General features: G+C 34.6%; 1 pseudogene; it reads left to right on the forward strand.

Moving 5' to 3' along the window:
• The first annotated feature begins 3812 nt into the window (after nucleotides 1-3812).
• On the forward strand, nucleotides 3813-4487 carry LOC128062021 (uncharacterized; annotated as a pseudogene).
• The last annotated feature ends 686 nt before the right edge of the window (nucleotides 4488-5173 follow it).

Consider the following 5173-nt stretch of genomic DNA (forward strand, 5'->3'; position numbering starts at 1 on the left):
GAGATCAATCCTGGGTTTTCATTGGAAGGACTAATGCTGAAGCTGAAACTCCAATACTTTGGCCACCTCACGTGAAGAGTCAACTCATTGGAAAAGACCCTGACGCTGGGAGGGATTGGGGGCAGGAGGAGATGGGGACAACAGAGGATGAGATGGCTGGATGGCATCACGGACTCGATGGACGTGAGTCTGAGTGAACTCCGGGAGTTGGTGATGGACAGGGAGGCCTGGTGTGCTGCGATTCATGGGGTCACAAAGAGTCGGGCACGGCTGAGTGGCAGAACTGAACTGAACTGAACTGAATAGATAAGACAGAGAAGAAACAAGGATGTATCATACAGCATGTATTATACAGCTATAGACATTATTTTATAATAAATGTAAATGGAATCAATGAAAATATTGAATCGCTATGTTGTACACTTGAAACTAATATAATATTGCAAATCAATTTAACCTTTATTTAAAATAAAGCCTAAAAACTTCTAAAAAGTAATTGAACTTCAAAAAAATTAAAGTTTACTTGGTTACTAAGTAGAGGCTCTAAAATATATTGCAACAAAAATTATTTCTTTCAGTTGACCTGTTCTAAATTAGAATGTTAACTTTTTTCTAAGTGATGTGACAAAGCCTTTTATCTTAAACTTAATTTTGTAATTAATCATGAAATTAGCTAGGGCTTCCCTGGTGGCTCAGTGGTAAAGAATCAGCCTGTCAATGCCAAAGAATACAGTCCACGGGGTTGAAAGAGTTGGAAAGGACTGAACACACACACATGAAGTTAGATAACATATAGCTGGGAGTTGACATGCCACAAGAAAAGCATGGCTTAACAGGGCCCAAGTTCTTGTCCTGGTTCTGTGAAAAATTGCCTCAACTATGTGATATTAGGCATATAAATGTGGGTTTAAGTTTTATCATAGTTATTATTTTGTTTTGTTTTAAATTTAAAAAATTATTTAATTGAATAAGGTCATTTCCAATTTCAGTTCCAGTTTCAACATTTAGGTAAACGTGTGTGTCTTGGTCATTTTTATTATTGAAAAATCATACTTAAAAATAGCTCTTAGTCCACATATAATTTTTTCCAAGAATATAAAAAAAGGTTTAAAATAATTAAACAAAAAATCTGTTCCTTCCACACCTCCATTGTCAGAATTACATACAGAGATTTATACTAACTCTACCCCCTACCTCCAAGAGTTGGTGATGGACAGGGAGGCCTGGTGTGCTGCAGTCCATGGGGTCACAGAGTCGGACATGATTGAGCAACTGAACTGAACTGAACTGAACCCCCTACCTAGTATCACAATGGAGATACGGATCTGCATTGCACTTTTTTTTTCACATAATAACAATGTGTTTTGTTTCCTTATCTATTGTTTGGATAGAACATGATGCATTCAAACATTATTTTAGTTATTTCCAATTACTTGGTATATTATAAATTAAGCAGAAATTAACATTTTTATAATATAGTTTTTCTAGATTTCATAAATTAATCCTCAGTAGAACTTGTAATCTAACCATTAATGGAAAGAACTCTGTGACTGCCATTCTCTTACCACCACTGGGCAAGATCAGATTTCCAAAGCTCTGCAAATATTATGCGGAGAAATGAAATCTCACTATACTTTGTTCTCTAATTTTTATTGGGAAATAAGTTTAAATATATAAAAAGTAATAAAGTAATGCAATAAAATCCATATACCTACCACTTTAGAGATATTTTGCCTTAATCTATAATTTTGAACCACTTAAAAGCTACTTACAAATGTGTAACTTTACTTATAAATACTTCATTAAGTCTCATAATAATCAAGACATTTACTTATCTGATCAGAACAAATTATGAAAGAAATGAACAATAATCCCATAGTATCATTAATATCAAATCTATGTTCAAAATCTCAATTATATTCAAAATAGTGTTTTATAGCTGTTTAATATTAATGAGAATCAAAACAAGATGCACATAATGTAATCAGATATATGTCTCCTTTGTTTTAGTTAATGTAGATAAATCCTCTACTGTTTTTTACTTTTTTAAGTGACACTGACTCTTTGAAAATACCGGCCAGTTTTCTTACAAAAATACTCAACACTGGATTTATCTAAGTATTTCTTTGTGTGTCTTCTAAATCTTGATTATTATAAACTAAAAATTAAATCTCAAAGCTTTACTGGATCAGTCTAAACATGTTGTGCATGAATATTTCATGGGCGATGATCTCTGTTCATTTTGTAGCACAACAGGAGAGTCGTGTTGGTTGTCCCCCTATCAGTGTTACGATTAGTCACACGAACATCTAGTCCTCTCCAACATGAAGAATCAGTGTTTCACTTGGAATTTAATAAGTGATGTGTGAGGTATTACTTTGATACTGAGCAAATATTGTTTCCCCAGAACTTCACCTAGTCACTTTCATGTTTATTGCTAACTCTTCCCTGAATCTGTTATTTAAAGGCATGTATCTTCTGTATTTATTACCAGACATTTTTCTACAAAGGAGATTTCTCTTGGCAAAGAAGAAAATTTATAGTTTATCCTAAAAGGCAAACATATTCTTGAGATTTTTTTTCTTTAATTGCCATGTTTCAGAAAAAAATTACTATAATAATCTGTACTGGTTGAAAGTGAATTAAATTGTTTTTATTTGTTCACTTACATATCATTGGAGATTTTTATTACCATTCATCAAAGTTACTATATATCCCTGCTGGAAGAATATATATTTATACCCTGGAATGCATATGGAGCTGTATTACTTTCTTTGGTCAATGAAGTATGAGCATATGACCTTTGTATGAGCCATATTTTCCATTTGTTGAAGTAATTGGCAATGCTTATCAGCTTGGCCTGAGAATAAAGACAATGTGAGATATGATTTGTAATGGATATTTTGGATAATTAATTACAGGAGAATAACCTGTTCTGTCTGATACAAATATATACTCAAGGATTTTAATATTTTTTAGTTTCAATTTTAATTTCACTTAATTCATATTTTCAGGTTGTCTGGTCATATCTCTTAAATTATGAACAAGTGAGTTCATTATTAGAAGTCAGACAAAGAAAAGGCCAGCAAAGATTCTGGAATAGGAGGAATTGTGAATAGTATATGAAATGCTACTGAGAGACAGGAAAAGTAAAATTGAAAAGTGATCATGGGATCTATAGAACAGAAGTATGAAGACCTTGAGAAAAGCATTTTTATTGTACTGGAAAGGTTTAAAGAGAGAATTGACAGAGTGGAAATGAAGACAGGTGGTACAGATGACTGTTTTGAGCATTTTTTTTCTGTGAAATTAAGAATATAAAGGATAGATAGAGGGAGCCTTGTTGTTGGAGAAGATTTTAAGTTTGTAAGGTAAAACAGTGTTTCTGACACTATTAGTGAATCCAATTACCAGATATATAAAATTCGTCTTTGAGTTTTGGTTTGGATTTTTTTTTTTTTGTCTTGATGAATAGTAGACAGAATGTGTGTCAAATTTATTTATGAAGTGAAGTTACCATGGTAGAAAAACAAAGCTAAAAACCTTGTATAATATAAAAGAAGTATAAAAAAAAGTTAGGGAAGCCTGGCATGCTGCAGTTGATGGGGCCACAAAGAGTTGGATACCACTGAGTGACTGAACTGAACTGACTGATAAGAAATTTTGAATTAATTAATGACTTTTTAATTTTATAAAATAGAATTCTTTTGAGTTAACATTTGAATGCAGAGTTCCAAACAATAGCAAGGAGAGATAAGAAAGCATTCCTCAGTGATCAATGCAAGGAAATAGAGGAAAACAATAGAATAGGAAACACTAGAGATCTCTTCAGGAAAATTAGAGATGTGAAGGGAAAATTTCATGCAAAGACGGGCTCAATGAAGGACATAAATGGTATGGACCTAAGAGAAACAGAAGATACTAAGAAGAGGTGGCAAGAACACACAGAAAAACTATACAAAAAAGATCTTTGTGACCCAGATAACCATGATGGTGTGATCACTCACCTAGGGCCAGACATCCAGGAATTCGAAGTCAGGTGGGCCTTAGGAAGCATCACTACGAACAAAGCTAGTGGAAGTGTTGGAATTAGAGTTGAGCTATTTCAAACCCTGAAAGATGATGCTGTCAAAGTGCTGCACTCAATATGCCAGCAAATTTGGAAAGCTCAGCAGTGGCCACAGGACTGGAAAAGGTCAGTTTTCATTCCAATCCCAAAGAAAGGAAATAGTAAAGAATGTTCAAATTACCACACAATTGCACTCATCTCACACGCTAGTAAATTAATGCCCATAATTCTCCCAAGCCAGGCTTCAACAGTACATGAACTGTGAACTTCAGATATTCAAGCTGGTTTTAGAAAAGGCAGAGGAACCAGAGATCAAATATCCAACATCCATTGGATCATCAAAAAAGCAAAAGAGTTCCAGAAAAGCATCCACTTCTGTTTTATTGACTATGTCAAAGCCTTTGACTGTGTGGATCACAATAAACTGTGGAAAATTCTGAAAGAGATGGGAATACCAGACCACCTGACCTGCCTTTTGAGAAACCTGTATGCAGGTCAGGAAGCAACAGTTAGAACTGGACATGGAACAACAGACTGGCTCAAATAGGAAAAGGAGTTTGTCAAGGCTGCTTATTGTCACCCTGCTTATTTAACTTATATGCAAAGTACATCCTGAGAAATGTTAGGCTGGAAGAAGCACAAGCTGGAATCAAGATTGCCAGGAGAAATAATATCCTCAGATATGCAGATGAGACCACACTAATGGCAGAAAGTGAAGAAGAACTTAGAAGCCTCTTGATGAAAGTGAAAGAGGAGAGTGAAAAAGTTGGCTTAAAGCTCAACATTCAGAAAACGAAGATCATGTCATCTGGTCCCATCATTTCATGGCAAATAGAAGTGGAAACAGTGGAAGCAGTGTCAGACTTTATTTTGGGGGACTCCAAAATCACTGCAAATGGTGACTGCAGCCATGAAATTAAAAGACACTTACTCCTTGGAAGGAAAGTTAATGACCAACCTAGATAGCATATTGAAAAGCAGAGAGATTACTTTGCCAACAAACATCCATCATGGTTTTTCCAGTAGTCATGTATGGATGTGAGAGTTGGACTATAAAGAAATCTGATCACCAAAGAAGTGATGATTTTGAACTGTGGTGTTGAG

The sequence above is a fragment of the Budorcas taxicolor genome, chromosome 17 (genome assembly GCF_023091745.1).
Source record: "Budorcas taxicolor isolate Tak-1 chromosome 17, Takin1.1, whole genome shotgun sequence".
Lineage (NCBI taxonomy): Eukaryota > Metazoa > Chordata > Mammalia > Artiodactyla > Bovidae > Budorcas > Budorcas taxicolor.